This window comes from Colobus angolensis, unplaced genomic scaffold (assembly GCF_000951035.1).
Source record: "Colobus angolensis palliatus isolate OR3802 unplaced genomic scaffold, Cang.pa_1.0 Scaffold235, whole genome shotgun sequence".
NCBI classification, from domain to species: Eukaryota; Metazoa; Chordata; class Mammalia; order Primates; family Cercopithecidae; genus Colobus; species Colobus angolensis.
Window position 1 is genome coordinate 829,537 of NW_012115544.1, and position 23,370 is coordinate 852,906.

At 35.7% G+C, this 23,370-nt stretch overlaps 1 pseudogene; it reads right to left on the reverse strand.

The window, feature by feature from the left end:
* Nucleotides 1-23,370, reverse strand: part of LOC105513715 — a 154,575-nt pseudogene that overhangs the window by 27,763 nt on the left and 103,442 nt on the right.

A 23,370-nucleotide genomic window follows, 5' to 3' on the forward strand; every position in this document is an offset into this window, starting at 1 on the left:
TACGTGATATAAATGATGAATTGATGGGTGCTGACGAGTTGATGGGTGCAGCACACCAACATGGCACAAGTATACATATGTAACAAACCTGCATGTTATGCATATGTACCCTAGAACTTAAAGTACAATAAAAAAATAAAATAAAATTTAAAAAAAAAGACTTTTTTTCCTTTTATATTTGTCTAAGAAATCATTGTCCATATTTAGGTTGCAAAAATATTCTTCCATATTTTATCAAGCAGACTCATAACATAAACTTTTATATTTAAATCAAATATAAATCTGATATTTTTTTTTCAGTGTGGTATGAGTTAAAGATTGAGGTTTATTTTTATCAATGGAAATATTCATTTTTTAAAACCACTATTTGTCAAAATATTTACTTAGATTTAGTGTTATTTTAAAATATATTGTTTACTATTTGGAGGTTCCCTTATATTAAGGTTTTATTTTCTGATTAAATTGTCATCTATTTAGTGTAGAGTCTGAAGTAGTTTTCTCTGACTGTACTATATACCTTAATATGCCCTCATTTTGCCTTTATTGAGGAATTCTATCTTGGACAGCTATAGAAGTCTTATAATGCTAGCCTTTATTCTCGATAGTATGCCTATGCTAGTTCACTGCTTTTTAAATGTTAATGTGGACTGGAAATTACTGGGAACTTCTTTTTTTCTATTTAGAGTTCTCAAAATAAAATAAAATCTATGGACATAGCAAAATCGAAGATAGTAGGTAATTATGATACTTACTATGCTCAGAATGCATCCCAGAAAATTCATGTGTTGGAAACTTAAACCACAATTTTGAGAGGTACAGTCTTTGGGAAATTGTTTAGGTAATGCCTTCATAAGCAGACTAATGCTGTTATAAAAGGGTTCAGTGAAGGGAAATTTGTCCTTTTTAATCTCTTTTATCCTTTCCACCATGTGAGAACATATAAATAGTATTCTTTCCTTCTGGAGGATGCAGCGACAAGGCACCATCTTGGAAACACAGATTGACCTCCCTTCAGAAATTGAACTGCCACTACCTTGATCTTAGATTTCCAGCTTCCAGAACTATGCAAAATAAATGTCTATTTTTTATAAATTACCAGATTTTTGGTATTTTGTTATAGCAGCACAAATGAACTAAAATAGTACCTAATTCAATCATTGAACTGCTTGGATTTCTAGAGTGATAATTTTGAGTCAACAGAAGGAAAAATGAGTTGACAGTGCAAAAACAATAATGTTTGCATAAACTCTTAATGAATATTTATTCAAAGAGTGTGGCAAATAGTATTCCTCATCTTTGTGGGGTTTTTAATAACTCTCACAAGGAGTTTTAATATAAAAGCCTAGCCTCAGGAAGAGCTCTTACAATTTTAAGTTCAATGTTTCAGTTTATGTTAGAAATTGACAAAGTAGATATAATACAGAGGATAAATTCCCTGGAAATTATGCAGTGTTAAAAGAAAAAGTTAATGAATGTATTGATGCATTAATAAGACAAGAAACCTCAACGTTTGTTACCTTAAAAAGAGTATTTTTATATCATATCACTCTAGAATGGAATGTAATATGGTTTGACCCCACCCAAATCTCAACTTGAATTGTATCTCTCAGAATTCCTACCAGTTGTGTAAGGGACCCAGGGGAAGGTGATTGAATCATGGCCGCCAGTCTTTCCCGTGCTATTCTCATGAGAGTGAATACATCTTACCAGATCTGATGGATTTATTAGGGTTTTCTGCCTTGGCTTCTTTCTCGTTTTCTCTTGCTGCCACCATCTATGAAGTGCTTTTTGCCTCCTACCATGATTCTGAGGTCTCCCCAGCCAAGTGGAACTGTAAGTCCATTTAAACTTCTTTTTCTTCCCAGTGTCGGGTATGTCCTTATCAGCAGTGTGAAATCGTGCTAATATAGAATGTGCCCTAAAATCATACATATTTGACTCAGAAAAGTTTAGTTCCACATAATGTCTTACACTCAGTGTTGCTTCAAATTGATCAATGTTAATTTTTCATCTATTTTCAGTGGATGGCATATACAAAATGTACATGATTTTTCTCTAAGTCATTGTAGAAGATATTATTTCTTTGAACTGAGGGAAACCGAAAGAGATATATATATATATATATATATTTTTTTTTTTTTCAAATTCAACTTTTCTTTAGTTCTAGAGATTTTAGTAGCTCGATTGTGGTGACATTAAGAAGTTGATGAGGATCCCAGTTGTACATCCTCTTTTCAAACAATGGAGTTTTCTTTTATTATAGTTATAGATTGAACTGCCACAGCCATTTTCAATGAAGAAAATGGTTAAAATAGAGTTTAAATCCCACTAAAATAGATTGTTTTAGTGTTTTTTTAACTCCACTACTTCATGATCTTTGACTATATGGTTCAGCTGGTTTGTGGAAACCAATCCCAATTCTATTTTTACCAGGTGTAAAATATCCAGAGGTAGAAATATCCTGCTGCAGCTTTCAAAATAGATTAAACAAGCAAATATGTCTACAATAAAATAACATGCAATTTAAATTTACAACCAAATAATAAAAGCAAATTTGCATTAAAGAAAATGTACATTTAAAAGTTTGCTTTTGAGAATCAGTTGAGATTAAATTATGTGCAACATTATGTATATTATCCATATATTATGTCTTTTAGTTTCCTCCAAACCTTTGTATCATCTTTATTTTGTGGAAGTTGTGGTATTGCAGGATGTAGACCCAAGACATAGTCTAATGATCACATTTACAATTTGGGTATTTCAGTTAAATCATTCAACCTAGATCCTTTATTTCATTAACTGTAAGAAAGGAGGAAGCAATAGTTTTCTTACTTACTTTTATTATTTTAGAATTATGAGGATTTCTTCAGAGAATAGTACTGAGGGTGTGTAAACACAACACAAACCGTGGACTCTCATTAATGTTATATCAAAACTACATTAAATAAAATGATGTTATCTGAAGACCTGCTGCATTTAATTGTGTAACAAATAATTGTTACTTTCCCCACAAATGAGTTATATTCCTGCTGATATAATTACTTTTATTTTAAATCTGGGCCATTAGCTTATATTACAAATTCAAGGATAAATTTTCAGTTCACTGTTTAACAATGATGACAACAACAAATATTTCTTGATTACTTGCCCATGGTTAAAATAAAACATTTAGATTTCCTTGATATTGTTACATTAATTAAACTCTTATTTCCTTTTCTCAAAAATTTCATTATTGGAATTGGAGAATGATAAAGTATTCTGTTATTCAAAAAAATCGTTGTTAGCACCTATTGAGTAAAATAGAACTTTAACCTAGCAACATTTGAAATAATAAATATAATGCTAATAAAGCCATTCTTTTAAAAATCATTTATTGAGTCTAGTTTTTAAAAGGTGTTAGACAAAGAATCTCAGTTTAAGATGGATCAAATTAAATTCCTACAAACAAACAGATCAGAGGTAGGGAAAGAAGTAGAGATGGAAAATCATGTTGCACAGGTGTTCGTGGATAAAATATCCACAGGAGTACTAAGTAAAATACTCTACATTTTCCTCTGTGATTCTTGTTGAAAATAGTAGGAATAAGTAAGTCAGAAAATTTGTGTGAAGAATCACAGATATTTAATTCTGAAGCTATTTTTTTTAGTCAAAGCAGGGATTTGCGAGAGAGTCAAGAATTACATGTGTAGGGATTTGCAAGAGAGTCAAGAGTTGTGTGCATATATACATATGTATTTAGGTGTCTGGCCGACGTGATCCTTCTTAAAAAATAAGAAATTAGATTTTAGATGAGAAAATAGACTGGGACATAATCACTGATAGTGTGAATTATCTAGATTCTTAATTATTGGGAAAGGGTTCCACAATCTTTTGATAAAGTAGTCACACTTAACCGTAGTAATGATAATTAATGCAGAGCCAGAGAGGCAATGGCTCAGGAAACATTATAAATTTAATGCCCAGGCCAGGTGCAGCCGAGCGTGGTTGCTCACACCTGTACTCCCAGCACTTTGGGAGGCCAAAGAGAGTAGATCACTTGAGCTCAGGAGTTTGAGACAAGCCTGACCAACATAGAGAAACCCTTGTTTGTACTAAAAATACAAAATTAACCAGGCAGGTGGTGCATGCCTGTAATCCCAGTTACTCAGTAGGCTGAGGGAGGAGAATCACTTGATCTCAGGAGGCAGAGGTTGCAGTGAGCCGAGATTGCACCATTGCACTCCAGCCTGGGCAACAAGAGTGAAATTCCATCTAAAATAATAATAATAATAATAATAATTCCCAGATATCCTTGATTTCAGGGTTTGGGATAAAGATTTGGTATAGGGTGGAGTTTAGCCTCCCGATGAACTTTAGTTCATGACTCTGAAGATTTTCCTGATTCAGAAAGAAAGATTTAAGCAGATATACATTTAAAATTTCTGACTAAAATGTATTTGCATTGAATAAATATTATATATTATTTGATCTTATTCAGCAAATTGGGAAAGTGCTGTTAGAAAAAGTTCAAAGATTAATATAAATTTATAAAAATGACATCTAAAAAGACTTCTCTTTTTGAGAGCAGGCCTTATACATGCCAAGTAAGAATTAAGTTATGGTTCATAACATGTCTGCTTCATGATTATAATTTTTAGGGTGCCGAAAGGCTATTAGAAATAGTTAAGGATAAACAATTGTCTGGAATATATTATATGCCAGATATTGAGCTAAGCACTTTATGTATTATCCTAATTCATTTACAGAGTAACTCAGAGATATGTACATTTAATATACACAGTGTTGCAGACATGAAAATTGAATTAGAGAAGGTTATTAACTCACCAGTACCACAGTTATTTTGACAGCAATAAGACTGTCTTCTTGAGGTTCCAATCTTCAGATATGAATGCAAAGTCAAATTTCAGATGTGATAGTAATACCATAATAGGGAGTTTATAGGAAGACATTAAACACAGCCAAAATTTATTTCACAGATCTTAAACTAGGAGGTGGGATCTATTTCTTGACCCATTGAGTCTGGCATATCATAACTTGCTTTGGCTGATAATGATGCACAAGTGATGGGTGAATTTTAGTCTAGGTTTCAAAAATATTTACGACTTTGCCTTCTGCCCACTTGTACCACCTCTCTATGTCCACTTTGTTGTGGAAAAGCCCAGGAAAAAAAAAAAAAATCTTAGAGGAAAAGAAAGCCAGTTACCCAAGTTAGTCCAACTAAGGTTTGCCCACAACCTAACCACCAGCTTCATGCGGCCAAGTGAAGACCTCCAGGTGAAAGCAGCAGAGGAACTACCCCACCAACTTTAGAATCATAGGAAATAATACATCATTATAGAGTCCAAAGTTTGTGGCAGTTTGTAAGCAGCTATTGATAACTGAAACAATCACATTTAAAAGAGAGATTTTAATAATATAACAATGAAAGCTAGATGTGTTTTTAAAAGAAACAAGCTGACATTTTGTAATTTATCTTTGTTTTCCATATATATGCATTTTTTTTTTTTAATTTTTGAGAAGTAGCTACTTCTCAAAGGTGATTGAGGGAGTTTATGAAGCACATGAGTTATTTTATTTCATCTTTAATTCCATAGCAACCCAGTGTATGAGATTATTAAATCTTAAATATCAGCAATTTGTCACTTTCTTTCCATAATATTAAGTATGTGGGAGTTTGAAAATGATAGACTAAAATATGTGTATATGTGTACACATGTATTTATATGCCATTTGAAGAAACAAACAGAAACTTTTTGCAAGAAACTATTGTCATGATTTGAAGGAGAATGTAGAAAAATGTTCTACATGTAAAAAATATTAAGTGTTTGAGTCCTATAGTCTTCTAATCTTTTTAAAATTATACCTGATAAACTAATTCTAATAAAAATCTTTAAAAAATCTCTATTTGAGATTATGCTAAATTCTAAATATCTTTAGCTGGAGTTATATAAAAGTAGTAATTTACTCATGAAGTTTGAAAAGCAAAAAAAAAGAAAAAAGAAATAAGTTACTTATATGAATGAGATAAAGACAATATCAGAAATTAGAAGTCATCATTTATTGCATAATTACAGGCTGCATTATGTTTGATTTACTATTTACTTATATGGCATGAGTTTTAAAATGTTAAATAATTAAAATCTTAAAAATGAGTTAAAATGCATTTCACAGCCAAAAGTAATTATTTAGAGAACTCATAAAAACATTGTATTTACTAACAGATTAAAATATCACCTGTGTGTCTTTTTGGATATCAAATGTGATTAGCCTACATTGTAAAATAATTACTTGCCAGGTCTCCTAAAATGAAACTGTTTCAAAAGTGTTGAAATTTATATTTCTTCAGTGAATTAATTAAAATGTAGAACAATGTTTTAATTACTCAGAGTATTAAAATTATGTCTATTATTGTGTTTTGAAATTAGCATACAAGAAGAATTTCTTCATAATGACAGACATTTAAAATATATTTACTTAATTAAGTCATACTAATGAGCTAACATCTAATGTACTTACTGTAATCTTACTAAGCAATAAATCTGTTATGTAATCTCTTTTAAAGATAAGCTATTTTAATGTAAATTATTTGCTTTATATTTATATTATTGTCAATTTGTATGTGCATGTATATGTATATATATACTTGTTACCTATATTAGAAAAAACATACAAATTATCTTTTTCTGTATATATGTGCATATATAAATTGCCTTTTTGAGGGTTAGGAGATGATATATTTAAAATGTACATACTAAAAGTACATGATGATACAGGGCTATTTGAGGAAGTTGTATGACGTTAACCAGTTGTACATAAAATTCAAACTATTTTGTTAGCCATTTTTCAAGTTAAGTTGTTGCTATATTATCTGACATTTTTGTATTAGTTTATTTATTTTACTAGTGCACCTACAGATATAAAAGTTTGACTGCTTGTATTATTTTGACTAAGCCAGAACAGCAACTTTTTACAGAGTATGAAACCAGTTCTTCTAAATATTAGAACTCTCAACAATTGAAGCACAAATATATTTTAAATACTTAAGTGAAATACAGGTGAAGTAGTAGTGACCTAGTTTTTAGTACAAGGTAACTGAACTAAACTATGGAATATTCCAATTGTTCAGTTCTTAACATGAAATAGGAGAAGGATCCTAAATAAAATTAAAAGAAACAATTATAGATCTCAGAAAAGGAGCGAGAGGACTAAAGATTGCAGTGTGAAGAAGGTGGGTTTAATGTTAAATCTATTAATATTTCTAAAGCCCTTCAAATATGCCTGGTACATATGATATCAACATATATATTAAATAAATTAATATTAGAAGGATGAATAGAATTATCGTAAAATAAAATAATTAAGAAAGCTATTCTTGCTGTTAGGTATAGTGTAGATTAAACAGAAAATATAAGCATAGAGACAATTGTATAATCAATTCATGTGGTAATAGGGACATATTCCATAAAATAACTCTTATTATAAAAATTTAACTTAAAGATTAGGTACAATTGTTTAGAACCCACTAATCTAACACAGTGATTTTACTTTAAATTTAGTGAGACAATTCTATATAAATGTTGGTTTGAGTAAAAGAATAAGTTTTGATAATGTTAAATATAATTCACATGTTTGCAGTAGTGTTAATAGACATAGAAATCAGAAGACGGGGACAACTTGCTTATTGAAGGTAAGCTAAATTATAATTCACCAGCTGGAAAAACTCATACAAACTATTATAATTGTACTGATACTTGAAAACTTTGTTTTATGATTTTGAATCACATAGCAGGAAGCACAGATGGAGGAATGATAACATGAAAATTTCCTCTTGAAATAGATTAAATTCAATAATCATATTGGATTTCTAATGTATATAAGCACACTCTTTATAACCGGTAGAGGCAGCCTGTTTGCCTCTTAGTTTTAAATGCTCTGATTTTGTGTGTCATTGCATCTCATTTCAAATGTTGGCAGGATGTAATAATTTCATATTAAATGAAAACATATTTAAGCACATAGTTGGATGCAAATAGCAATTAGTAATCTTCCATATTTATTTCATTTCATTCCATTTATAGTTGCACTTGTAATCAAGAAGAGAGTAAACTAATGATGCTTGGGCCGATATACCAGCATAACCGCAAAAATATTGGAAAAATCTAATCAAATGAAAATTTTGCTCAAATGTTAGTGTTTCAAGCAAAACATTATTTTTATATTTAAAATATTTTTGTTGGTAAATTAGAGCAAAATCTATTGAAAATATTAAGTCAAAAGTGAATTTAACCAAAATATAAATCTGAAGCAAATGTTGTTATGAATAACTTTCAGCCTAACTACTCTTTGAAATATGCTTCTAGCTGCATATAACAAATGCAGTAATATAGAGGATAGAAAACCATTCAACATTTCTCTAAGATACAAACTTATTAGGGAAATAGAATGTCATAAAACAAGGCGCTTAAGTCAGTATAAATTATGAATCCTAAATATTGACATAAATTTCAGTTCTTATGTTTTGTTAGAGGCTATGTTCTGTCTTCCTGAAATGTATTGCTTCTACTGCTTTTGTACGTAGAAGCAATTTGAATAAAAACACATTGTGTTTAATTGAGCAGCTAATTATATGAAAATGGCTGTCAGTCAAGCAGTAGTAATTGGCTATTTTCAAAATCAACAATGGTTTAATGAATGTGACTTTTTTCTCACTACAGTCTCTGTGTACACAATTCTATAATTGCTATTTTTGATATATGTTCCAAATGGAATCCCTATATCCTGTGAATATGAAAATAAGGGCTCCTTTTGCTTTTTACTGAATTACAGTCAATGAATAGTAAAGTGCTTTCCAAATAAAATATTTTAGCTCAAAATAGATATTTTTAAAGATATGTCCATTTTGTTCCAAATACTTGATATTGTCAATCTTTATTTTCTAAGATTTTGCTTCTGTAAATAGAGGTTTTGTCTCTTTCTACACCTGGCATTAAATCACTCATATGTGATTCTAAAATGCAAGGACTTTGAACTCTCTGCAAAACAGCACAAGGCTCTTCATGACCTACTCTTGTCTATTCTTCAGCAGCATGTCTTATCAGTCTTTTATATGTACCAAAGATAGTGATTTAATGTTTAAGTGGAATGCTTATATATTAATAATAAATAGAATATCAATTGTACTTCCTTAAATGCATAATATTATCTTTTGCCTTAATATTTTGATATGCACGCCCTTGGTCTCAAATGCCTCCCTCTGATACAGCTATTGAAACATGCTTCTTAAATTTTATGATAATGGTGAACTCCTACAGCAATAGAGCATAATGTAGCTGTGATGGTTAATACTGAAGGTCAACTTGATTTGATTGAAGGATACAAAGTATTGATCCTGGTGTGTCTGTGAGGGTGTTGCCAAAGGAGATTAACATTTCAGTCAGTGGACTTGGAAAGGCAGACCCACTTTTAATATGGGTGGGAACAATCTAATTAGCTGTCAGCATGGCTAGAATATAAGCAGACAGAAAAATGTGAAAAGGGAGACTGGCTTAGCCTCCCAGGCTACATCTTTCCCCCATGCTGGATGCTTTTTGTCCTCGAATATTGGATTCCACGTTATTCAGTTTTGGAACTCAGACTGGCTCTCCTTGAGCTTCAGCCTGCAGATGACCTACTGTGGCACCCTGTGATCAACTGAGTTAATACTTTAAAAAACTCCACTTTATATAGATATGCCATTAGTTCCGTCCCTCTAGAAGACCCTGACTAATACAGATTTTGGTGCCATGAGTGGTTCTAGAGGAACAGAATATTAAGGATGGAGTTTTTATTTTTTCATTGGTTTGGGGGTTTCTGGAGTTGGCTACTTAATATGATTAGAGCCCAAAATGGTGAGAATTCTACTTCTAATAGTATGGAGAAGACTGATAATCCTTGGCATTAACTGTTTAAAGATTTATGCAAAATAAATGCATTTGACACTCCTGATTCATTGCTCATGAGAGGCAAGGGGTTTAGTGACTCTTACATAATACCTTTGACCATATGTGGAGAATGAAGGAACATAATAATGCTGGCTAGTTGCTCCTAAGTTCAGTGGACAAAGTGATGAAAGAAAATGAGGAACTCAGAGATTCTATCCACCAGCTTTAGAAGCAGATATTGAGCTTCAAATCTGCTAAGACTGCCCCGAGCGAGTCTTACCTCCTGTAAAGAAAGAATTGAAATTGTGGAAAAGCAGACACAAGCTCTTATCATGCTAGTGGTTGACCTGCAGCATGCACAGCCTCACTAGGTGTATGCTGTTAAAGTGAGGGCATTGATTGGAAAATGATGGGACCTTGTAACTTGAAATGAGGACATGTGGGAGGACCCTGATGAAGCTCGGGACACTGAGTTTGTAAACTCTGATGAGCCTTTTTTGCCAGAAGAAGCAGCTTCCCCATTCTCAGTAGTGGCAACATCCCTCCCCGATCCATGCTGCCATCAGTCTTTCCACTTTAGTCTGAGGAGATAAGCCCTATGCTGCCTGAAGCAACAGTGGTGGCCTCCCCTGAGGCAATTGCCAGGCAAGATAGTGTTGATTCTCCTCAGGATCAACCCTCAAAAACCCCTGTTTGCCTCTAGACTTATAAACTGACTAAAGTCCCAGCGGGCCCCTAGAGATGAAGTTGAGAGTGTGGCCCATGAGAAGGTGCACTATACTAGAAAAGAATTGCTTGAGTTCTGTAATTTATATAAAAAGAAATCTGGAGAATAGGAATGGGAATGGATATTAAGGGTGTGGGATAATGGTGAAAAGAACATAGAGTTGGATCAGGCTGAATTTATTGATTTGGGTCTATGAAGTAGGGACTCTGTTTTAATATTGCAACTTGGGGAGTTAAAAAAAAGTTCTAATAGTTTATTTGCTTGGTCTGCTGAAATATGGATTAAAAGATGTCCCACTGTGAGAAAGTTGGAAATGCCTGGCCTCCGTTGGTTTAATGTAGAGGAAGGGACCAAAGACTTAAAGAGTTGGGATGGTGGAGTGGATTAGACTTTAGACCTACTCATCCCAGCTGGGAGGATCCAGAAGATATATTATTGACCAATACCTTACTAAATAATTTGTGAGGGCAGCACCTACATCTTTGAAGAGCCCTGTAATTGCTTTTCTCTGCATGTCATATCTAACAGGGGGAACCACAGTCACTCAACTATGAAATTTAAATACAACAAGAATAGTAGGATCCTGAGGTGGTAGGGGCCAAATGGTGGCACTCAACCATCAAAGGCTGTAGGGGTTCAGTCAGAATGGTGGGGAAAATTATAAAATAAAACACAATCCTTCTTGGAAGGCCCAAAGTTTTTTAGGTAGCTTCAGATACTTTGGCTGAAGGCAGCCTAATTCTCTTTAAGCTATAGCAAGGGTAATTAACATAGGAATTTAGGGAAGTCTATCTAAATAGCTTGTTTACTCATGTGATTCTAAAACCTTTGATCATTTGCAGGCAGTATGGTAGGATGGTGCTCTCAGGAGGGGAAGGTGATCAGGTTGATTACCCTCTAATCGTGTTTACTTGAGACTTTTGTCACCTAATGTATGCTGAATAAATGTTGGAGGGCCAGCAAGTCAGGGCCATGGCTGACAGTACTCTCCTTAAAGTCTGTAAGTTGCTTGGACCCTCGGCCTGACTGACAAGCAGAACCTTTGTCCATGTATGTTATTCATCCGTCGTTTGAGTCAGTATCTTCCCTCAGCCCCTCTATCTCCGGGCCAAAATAGCAAAGAGGAAATGGAGGATTTCCCTAAGCCCCCACCTCCAATAGATAATAAAAATGACAGATACGGTAGAGCTATGAGACCCTGTCTTAGGCAAGCAGCATTAGAAGGGGAGCTCTTAGCCTGCCTGGTAATTCAAGAGCAGCAAGGTAATCAACTATACAAACCCATTTCTCTTAATGTTTCTAAAAAGGTAAGAAAAAGCATTAGAGGCTGGAGCGGCGCAAGTGAGCAGTAGGCAAAAGGGAAAGCTTGGCAGCAAGTAGCTTGCAAACCCAGAGCCAGCAAATGCTCCCAAAATTTCAGCCTGCAACTCAATGGCAGTGATGGGAACCCAAGCCCAGTGTGCTGGGGCTGGTCTGCTATCACTAATTACAACATATCTAATCTAAATATTACTAGTGTCATGGTATTAAGGAGACAATCTGAGGCACTCCTACCAGTCAATTTGACATGTGATTGGCAAGGTTCTTCTGCCCTTAGAACATGCCTTGTCCCAGGTCAGATTCAAAAGATTCATATTTATACTTACGGCCTTAAAGTTTCAGCCATAGTCACTTAGCAACTGCTAGAGTTTCTGTGGCATCTATTACTGAGTCAGTATAAACAGTTGCCTTTGTACATAGATAATCTGGCCAAAAATGTGTCTAATGAACTTTTCTTACAGCAGGGTATAGATCAAAAAATTCTTGCACGTCTGCAAGCCCTTGAGGCTGCTTTGGAATATGTGGGGGAGCAACAAGATGCACTGGTATTCCTACAGCAATTAAATTGTGACTGAGAGCATAAATGTATCTATGTCACTTCTCTACCATGGAATCAATCTATACATAGTTGGGATGAGATGAAACAATACCTCTGGAAAGCCTTTCGTGATAGTTTAACAACAGACATAAAGCAACTTAAAACTAAAATTTTAGAATCCTTTCTCACTATAGATTTACACACTCACCAAATAGTCATATGGAAGGATGTGCAAGATCATCTTTCCTGGCTAGACCTCTGCTCCCGTGGGTCACTCTTTGACTGAAAAAGAATGTTGCCAATTATACTCATGATTGTCTTAAGTTATTTGCTAACTCTAGGATGCAAAGCCAGAATAAGAACAATGACCATCACACTCGAGAAACCTATTGCTGCGTACGTCTGTGCTCTTTAATCAATAAGACCTGATGAGAAAACAGAAAAGTAGGAGATCTAGGGATTCAATCAGGATGGTGGGGAAAATTATAAAATAAAACACAAACCTCCTTGGAAGGCCAAAAGTTTTTTGCATAGCTTCAGATAGTTTGGCTGAAGGCAGCCTAATTCTCTTTAAGCTATAATTAACGAGGGTAATTAACATAGGAATGTAGAGAAGTCTATCTAAATAGTTTGTTTACTCATGTGGTTCTAAAACTAACCTGTGATCATTTGTGGGCAAGATGGTGCTCTGGTATGGGGGAGGGGAAGGAGATCAGGTTGATTACCCTCTAATGTTATTTACTTGAGACTTTTGTCATCTAATATTTGCTGAAAAAAATGCCAGAGGGTCAGTATGTTGGGGTCACAACTGACAGCACTCTCCTTCGAGTCTATAAGTGACCCGGAAACTCGGCTGGACTGACAAGCAGAATGTCTGTGTCAGTGTACATTATTCATCTGTCATTGAGTCAGGGTCTGCAGAACAGACCCCAGCAAAAAGCAAGGTGGGAGGAGCTACCATAATGGACAGCAGAGGCAAAGCAGCAATCAGAATAGTCTGACTTGTGTAGAGCACTGGCATTGACTAATTAATCACAGTGCTCCTAGAAATGAAATTGATAGGAAGCCTACTGTACCAGTTTATACAACCAAAAAGCTTCTATGTCAGATGAACAAAAGATTAATTTGAATAAAAAAAAAAAGAGAATTATGGCCTCTCAATCAATTTCCAGAGAGAAGCCAGTGTATAGATCCAGAACCCCTTGAATGAAGGGGAGATTGGGTCCTCTTTAGGAAGGATCCCACTACACTACTGACAATCTATGCAGTGTATCTTTCTCTCATCCTTCCCCAAGAAGATCTCTGACCTTTTAATAGGGTAACTGTGTATTGTGGAAAGGGAAATGATCAGACATTTCGAGGACTACTGGACACTGCCTGTGAGCTGATGTTGATTTCAGAGGATCTAAAATGTCATTGTGGTCCTCCAGTTAAAGTAGGGGCTTATGGAAGTCAGGCAATTAATGGAGTTTTAGCTCAAGTCTGACTTACAGTGAGTTCAGTGTGTCCCAGACTCATCCTGTGGTCATTTCCCCAGTGTCAGAATACGTAATTGCCATAGACATACTTAGCAGCTGACAGAAACCCCATATTGGCTCCCTGACTGATAGAATGAGGACTAATATGGTGAGAAAAGACAAATAGAAGTAATAAGAGCTGCCTCTACCTAGAAAAATAGTAAATCAGAAACAATATTACATCTGTGGAAGAACTGCAGAGATTAGTGCCACCATCAAAGATTTGAAAAACAGAGTTGGTGATTCCTGCCACATCCCCATTTAACTCTCCCATTTGATCTGTGCAGAAAACAGATGGATCTTGGAGAATGATAGTGGATTATTATAAGCTTATCCAAGTGGTGGCTCCAATTGCAGCTGCTCTTCCAGATGTGGTTTCACTGAGCAAATTAACACATCTTCTGTTATCTGATATACAGTCATTGAGTCATTGACTTGGCAAATGCCATTTTTCTCTATTCCAATCCACAAGGCCCACCAGAAGCAATTTGCCTTCAGCTGGCAAGGCCGGCAATATACCTTTACTATCCTTTCTCAGGGATATATCAACTCTCCAGCTTTTTGTCATAATCACATTTGGAGATTCCTTGATCACTTTTTGCTTCTGCAAGATATCACACTGGTCCCTTACAATGGTGACTTTATGTTGATTCGATCCAGTGAGCAAGAAGTAGAAAACACAATAGACTTATTGTTGATACATGTACATGCCAGAGAATGGGAAATAAATATCACTAAAATTTAGGGACCTTCTACCTCAGTAAAATTTCTAAGGGTACAGTAGTGTGGGACTGTTGACATATTCTTTCTAAGGTGAAGGATAAGTTGCTGCATTTGGCCCCTCCTACAACCAAGAAAGAGGCACAATGCCTAGTGGGCCTATTTTGATCTTGGAGGTAACACATTCTTCATTTGGGCTTGTCATTTGGGCTTACTCATTTATCGAGTAACCCAAAAGGCCACCAGTTTTGGGTGGGGTCGAGAACATGAGAAAGTTCTACAATAGGTCCAGATTGCTGTGAAAACTGCTCTGCCTTTTGGGCCATAGACCCAGCAGATACAATGGTGCTTGAAGTGTCAGTGGCAGATAGGGATGCTGTTTGGAGTCCCTGGCACACCCCCATAGGTGAATCACAGAGGAGGCTTCTAGGATTTTGGAGCAAGGCCCTGCCATCTTCTGTAGATAACTATTCTCTTCTTTTGAGAGACAGCTCTTGGCCTGTCACTGGGCTTTGGTGGAGACTGAACATTTGACTTAGGTCATCAAATCACCCCGTGACCTGAACTGCCTGTCATGAACTGGGTTCTACCTGACCCATCTAACCATAGAATGCAGTGTGCATAGACCCATACTATCATCAAATGGAAATGTTATGGTATATACGTGATTGGGCTAGAGCAGGTCCTGAAGCCACAAGTAAGTTACATGAGGAAGTGGCTCAAATTCCCATGGTCTCCACTCCTGCCACCCTGTCTTCTCTTCCCCGGCCTGCTCCGATGGCCTCATGAAGAGATTCCTGTGATCAGCTTACAGAGGAAGAGAAGAGTAGGGCTTTATTTCCCAGTTGGTTCTACACGATATGTAGGCATCACTCAAGAGTGGACATCTGCAGCACTATAGCCAGTGTCTAGGACATCCCTGAAGGACAGCAGTGAAGGGTAATCTTCCCAGTGGGCAGAACTTTGAGTAGTGCACCTGGTTGTTCATTTTGCATGGAAAGAGAAATGGCCAGATATGTGATTATATTCAGATTCATGGGCTTTAGCCAATGGTTTGTCTGGATGATCAAGGACTTGGGAAAAGCATGATTGGAAAATTGGTGACAATGAAATTTGGGGAAGAGTTATAAGGATGGATCTATCCAAGTGATCAGAAATTGTGAAGATATTTGTTTTCTATGTGAGTCCTCACGAACAGGTGACCTCAGCAGAGGAGGATTTTAATAATCAAGTGGATAGTGTGACTTGTTTTGTGGACACTACTCAGCCTCCTTCCCCAGCCACCCTTGTCATTGCCCAATGGGCCCATGAACAAAGTGTCCATGGCGGCAGGGATGGGTGTTATGTATGGGATCAACAACGTGGATTTGAACTCACCAAGGCTGATCTGGCCATGGCCATTGAAGAGTGCCCAATCTGCCAGCAGCAGAGACCAAATCTGAGCCCTCGATATGACACAATTCCTTGGGGTGATCAGCCAGCTACCTGGTTGCAGATTGATTATACAGGACCTCTTCCATCACGGAAAGGGCAGAGGTTTGTCCTCACTGGAATAGACATTTACTCCAGATATGGGTTTGGCTATACTGCACGCAATGCTTGTACCATGACTACCATCCGTGTACTCATAGAATGCCTTATCCACCATTACGGTCTTCCACACAGCATTGCCTCTGACCAAGGCACTCACTTCACAGATAAAGAAGTGTGGCAATGGCCTCATGCTCATGGGATTCACTGGCTTTACCATTTTCCCCATCATTTGGAAGCAGCTGGATCGATGGAACAGTGGAATGGCCTTTCGAAGTCACAATTACAATGCCAGCTATATGACAATACTTTGCAGGGCTGGGACAAAGTTCTCTAGAAGGCTTTGTATGCTCTGAATCACCATCCAATATATGGTACTGTTTCTCTCATAGCAAGGATTCGTAGGTCCATAAATCAAGGGAAGGAAATGGAAGTGGCACCCTCATCATCACCCTTAGTGATCCACTAGCAAACTTTTTGTTTCCTATTCCCCCAACATTATGTTCTGCTGGCCTGGATGTCTTAGTTCAAGAGGGAGGAACACTGCCAGCGGGGGACACAACAATCCCATTAAACTGAAAGTCAAGATTACCACCTGGACACTTTGCGCTTCTCCTACCTTTAAGTCAACAGTCTAAGAAGGGAGTTACAGTGTTGACTGGGGTGATTGACGTGGACTCTCAAGATGAAATTAGTCTACTACTCCACAGTGGAGGTAAGGAAGAGTATGCATGGAACATAGGAGATCCACTAGGACATCACTTAGTATTATCATGCCCTTTGATTAAGGTCAATGGGAAGCTACAATAGCCCAATCCAGGCAGAACTACAAATGATCCAGACCCTTCAGGAATGAAGGTTTGGGTTACGCCACCAGGAAATAATCACAACTTGCTGAGGTGCTTGCTGAAGGCAAAGGGAATACAGAATGGGTGGTAGAAGAAGGTGGTAGAAGAAGGTAGTCATCAATACCAGCTACAACTACGTGACCAGTTGCAGAAAGGAGGGCTATAGTTGTCATGAGTATTTCCTTCTTTTTTTGACAAAAACATGTTTGTGCACATATACACTTATACTAGGAAAATATCTTCATTTTATTTCCTTTCTCCTTTACCATGTGACATAAGGTTTATTGACTTCACTTCAGCATTCAAGTATTCTTAACTTTATTTAGTGGTATTTGTATTGGGGATTGGTGTGTTTCCAGTTGTATGAAGGATAGTTGTATTACGTTAGGAGTAATTATGACCTTATTATTGTCTTTATTTGAAGATGATGTATTATCTCAGAAAATGTGTATGGCTTCAAGTTGACAAAGGGTGGACCTGTGATGGTTAATACTGTCTACTTGATTAGATTGAAGGATACTAAGCATTGATCCTGGATGTATCTGTGAGAGTGTTGCCAAAGGAGATTAACATTTCAGTCAGTGGGCTGGGAAAGGCAGACCCACCCTTAATATGGGTGGGTGCAATCTAATCAGCTGCTAGCATGGCTAGAATATAAGCACACAGAAAAATGTGAAAAGGGAGATTGGCCTAGCCTCCCAGCCTACATCTTTGTCCCGTGCTGGATGCTTCCTGCCCTCAAACATCATACTCCAAGTTCTTCAGTTTTGGAACTTGAAATGGATCTTCTTGCTCTTCAACCTGCAGACAGTCTATTGTGGGACCCTGTGATTGTCTGAGTTAATAATAAACTTCCCTTTGTGTATATGTATGTATGCATATGCATACATACATATATATTCAATTAGTTCTGTCCCTCTAGAGAACCCTAATACAGTAGCAAACAACTACTACCAGACACAAGAGATGCATGGTTACCAAAATGTAAAGCAGCCTTAGAAAGTCATAAGAATGGTGGCCAGGCATGGTGGCTCATGCCTGTAATCCTAGCACTTTGGGAGGCCGAGGCGGGTGGATTGCCTGAGTTTAGGAGTTTGAGACCAGCATGGGTAACACAGTCAAACCCCTTGTCTACCAAAAAAAAAAAAAAAAAAAAAAAAAAAATTAGGCAGGTGTGGTGGTATGCACCTGTAGTCCCAGCTACTCTGGAGGCTGAGTTAGATTCTTGAACCCAGGAGGCAGAGGTTGCAATGAGCTGAGATTATGTCCAGCCTGGGTGACAGAGCGAGACTCCATCTCCAAAAAAAAAAAAAAAAGAAAAGAAAAGAAAATCATAAGAATGGTTTGTTTCAACTACTACTTCTGGTGGGAGTCAATGTAACTTGGAAGTGTAAGAGATCAGCAATCTCCTGAAACACTATTTGACTTATTTATGAGAAAAAATATTATTTACCTATTGTGAACAGAAGTCTAACCTACTATAATTTTTATGCACATTAGAATGTATGTAAAATTATCAACTACAATTAGTATAAACAAGATCAGGATTGAGCAGCATCTGATGGCACAAGTTTCATAAGAAAGTTAATTCATGAGCAACTTAAATTCTTCAACAAGTTAATAATTCCATAGTCAACTCCTCCTACAGTTGTCCCTCATCCTAAATTCATACTTCTAACATTAAGTTTCTTAAAACTCTTTGATGAATGAATAAAAAGCACAGCCTTAGTTTACTTGTAGATTTAAACCCTCTGCTTGCATGAGTTGAATGTGAATGATGTGGCATTACAGCATTGCCCAGGGTGGATTGAAAACAGTTGAGGGAAAATTAACCTCGCCAGTGGACAGATATCTGTGAAATTCACTTAGTGGTTCCCTTTACCCAAAAAGAAAGATGGCAAGAGCTATGGCTGACCCAAAGGAAGTAACCAAAAGATTTGAGGGAAGTTCAGGGAAAAAATAAACTTGTATAATTGTTGATAAAGAGATCTGGGAATGGTATGTGTATAGACCCCTGAAAATGAGATACAAGAGTCCAGATATTTGTGAATATGTGAATATTCATGGTTGCAAGAAAGATAACCACTGAACAGGAGTCTGCCATTAATTCAGTGGACAAAACAACCCATTCTCTAACCCTTATTCAATAAGCCTTACAAGCAATGGGGGCAAGAGCTAGGTGTGGTGGCACACAACTGCAGTCCCAGTTACTCAGGAGAAAATGAAAAAAAATAAAAAAAACACCAATGAGAGCAAGATGAAGTTAGTACGTGACACAACCAAAGGCGTTTCCTTACTTACCAATAGCAAAGATGAACACTAACCTGGTGATGTGACTGCTTTCCTTGAGAACAAGCTAGCCACCTGAAGGCCGACTGATTATAGAGCACATTTTTTCATCATGGAAAGGGTAGCAGTTGGCCCCAATTGGAATAGATCGTTAATTTTAATCTGGATTTTTATTTCTTGCTTGATATGCTCTGCCAGCAATAACATCTGTGGTTTAGAGAGCACCTTATTTACCCCCTAGAATATTACATGGAATCACCACTTATCAATTAATTTCTTTTACAGAGTAAAGAAATGTAATGATGCTCATCTTCATGAAATTTGATGGTCTTACCATACCCCTATCACCCTGAAGCAGTTGGCCTCATCTGGCATTGGAACAGCTATAGGGATAACTACAAAGCTAGTCCTACCTGAGAAAACACTATGGAAAGTTTGTGTGCTGTTTATAAAGATAAGTTATATATGTATCTATCTATCATCTATCTATCTATCTATCTATCTATCTATCTATCTATCTATCTCTACCTATCTATGCATATATAAAATATCTTTATGTGTATATATGTGTGTATACGTGTGTGTGTGTGTGTATATAAAGAGGGAGAGAGAGAGAGAAATCTATATCTCTACATATCATCTATGCATTTAGCCATAGGTCTACAAAATAAAGGGTAAAATATGAAGTATTTTTTTCTCATTATTACTCCTAATTATCCACTAAAAAAGTTGGTTTAGAGATTTTATTTCTCAAAGGAGGAAATATTTCATCAGAGGACAAAACACAGTTTTTCATTAAGCTGGAAATAGAAACTGCCTCCTTGCCACTTTGGGCTACACATTCTACTGAACCTCAAATAACGATGTTGCTCTATTGTCTTGATGATTGAACCTAATTGTCAAGCAGTAAGTAGGTCACCATCATATAATAGAAGCAAGAGTTAGTAGGTAACAAATTCAGGGAGATTCTCTGAGTTGCTTCTTAGCACTCCCATGACCAGTAGTTAAAGATAATGGCAAGCTACAACAACTCAAAATAGTCAGAAACACTAATAGCATAAGTATTTCAGGAAGAAAAAATGTGTTTATCTGATAAGTTAAAGACCTGTTAGCAAATTAGGGGCTGGTTGAAGACCAGGGGAAACCAGAAGTAGGAATACAAGACAGAGATAACACCAACTTCCAATAAGGGCATGAAAATGCAGTTGAGAACTACTGTAGTTATGAATGCATTGATTGCTTTGATATGTATATATTGATTAATATATTAATTATGTATGTAATATTTGTACATATTAGTAATATACTGCATTACTTATTAAATATACTTTATGTAGACATATTTTATTAGTATATTAAGTACAAATAGTATTATCATGTTACTACATACATATATTATCATTTGTAATACATATAAATGTATTAATAATCAATTATATATTTGCTTACATGAATATTAATAATTCCCAGGACTGTTATATAAGCTTATAATAGCTAATTGGTGGGAGGTAGGCAATATACTCTTGTTCTGAATAACATAAATAATCACAGTAAACATTAAATTTATAAATCACAATTTAAGTAACAAACTATTCTGTATCATATAAAAACAAGTAGTCACATAAAATCACAGATTATATTGTTATTTTATCTTTGTGTTTTTCAATAATAAATATTAAAAAATAAATGTAAATATTCCATTTCCCTTTCCATTTTGTTTTATGCATTAATAATGATCAAATAGGAAATAAACAGAGAGGTATAACATCCTGTTTGGCACTTTCGTCCATAAGATATGGTGAACCATTGTAGATATTAGAAGTCAGGCATCATAAAACTCTTAAAAAGAGAGCATAATGTACATTCTTAAATCTGTTAATCAGAATGACAGAGAGACAAGTTTTAGATACCTGAATCCAATCATATGAAAATAAATCCACTGGGATGTTAAGTTTACTAAGAACATGATGATTCTGTCCCTTATTTGTGAACATTGTATCAATCTTCCTTTCTATTTTTTCTCCTTGTTGTGTTTCTAGTCAATGCCTTTATTTATTTAGTTTTACTTTGGTTTGGTTTAAATATACTTGTGCTATTTCCATTAAGATCTTGGGTTTGGGATTCTACTTAAATATTGGTGTCAGTATTATCTTAAAAACATATTTCATGGTTTAATGTATATTTAGAAATAAATGTTTATTAAAGCACTAATATAAAATTACAGATGTATTTGCAGTGAAAATGTCATTGGCTGGAAAATAGCAATTAGCTTGAAATAATAATTTGAATACTGTTGGATTCCTTAGTTTTTGAAATTAATTTGCATTTCCCTTACTAATGCCTTTGAAATTCATTTCCTAGCATAATCACCTGTGTTCTCTGCTTTAAAAAATTTGCTTGACTATTATTTATCTTATGATTAGTACTTGTACGCTAGTTTTCTTTGCCAAAGTGATTGAACAAGAGACCTAACTCAATACTTTTAATGCATGTCCCTTCAATTTCAAGGGCTGAGCTCAGCTTACATTTATTTAGTACTTTATATGTAACTGGCACTGAGACAGATATTGTACTGAAGTGTGGATGCCCAAAGATGAAAAAATAATCTTTCTGCTATATGACACACTTAAAATAATGATGAGATTACCTAAGGAAAAAGATGTAGAATAAGGAAAGGAGCTGTTTTGCAGCAGAATTCTGTGGGATACTAAAGAGCAAATAAGCATGTAAAACTATTAACATTTTAGGCAGTAATAGTGAAAAAATCAGTGTTCCTTATGTCAGAATGAGCTAAGAGAAAAAGAATCACCAGATATTTGAATTGGTATTCACAAAACAGTGCTCCTTGAAGAAAAACTTGTTTCTTTAAAAATAAAAGGGAATGTTGAATGCCAATCACTGTTAATGAAAAGAAAGACTCAAACTTAGAATAGCTAAATAATTTTCTGAATCTCAAAGTTTAAAATTAAACAAATATAACATAGGTAACCACAGTGGGAAGATAAATAAACTATATAAGAACTTTTGGCTACAATGAAGATAGATTCAGAATTCCATCCTTAATTTTCTTCTACAACACTGATTATTAATAATTATTAATAGATAGGAACACAAATTCCACTATCCAAGGAAAAGAAATGTGGCTCAAAATATATACAAATAAGTGAGGGTATGTTATCTGTTTAGTAGGTGTTTAGTGTATTAATAATTCCATAAAATTCAAGAAAATACTCCTGAAGATAAATATGTTGTAACAAACATTTTATTGTGTTTTTAAAAAAGTCTCAAGATTTTAAATACCAGTCATGATATAATATCTTCTATTGGATTAAGCATATCTAAAAAAAGTTCAAAAGCACTCACATAGCAAAGAACTGATATGCTTCTTCTTATGCTGAGAAATAACTATTCCAGGCACCTGATAGTGTAGTATCTAATTCTTACAAAGAAGGTGTTCTTTTTGTCTTTTTTTTTCTTTTTTATATTTTCTTTTTTAAAATTATGCTTTAAGTTCTGGGATACATGTGCAGAATGTGCAGGTTTGTTACATAGGTATACATGTGCCTTGGTGGTTTGCTGCACTCATCAACCCATCACCTACATTAGGTATTTCTCCTAATGTTATCCCTCCCCTAGTCCTCCATCCACTGACAGGATCAGCGTGTGATGTTCCCCTCCCTGTTTCCGTGTGTTCTCATTCTTCAACTCCCACTTATGTGTGAGAACATATGGTGTTTGATTTTCTGTTCCTTTGTTAGTTTGCTGAGAATGACAGTTTCCAGCTTCATCCATGTCCCTGCTCCGCCTCCCGGGTTCACGCCATTCTCCTGCCTCAGCCTCCCGAGTAGCTGGGACTACAGGCGCCCGCCACCTCGCCCGGCTAATTTTTTTTTTGTATTTTTTAGTAGAGACGGGGTTTCACCGTGTTAGCCAGGATGGTCTCGATCTCCTGACCTCGTGA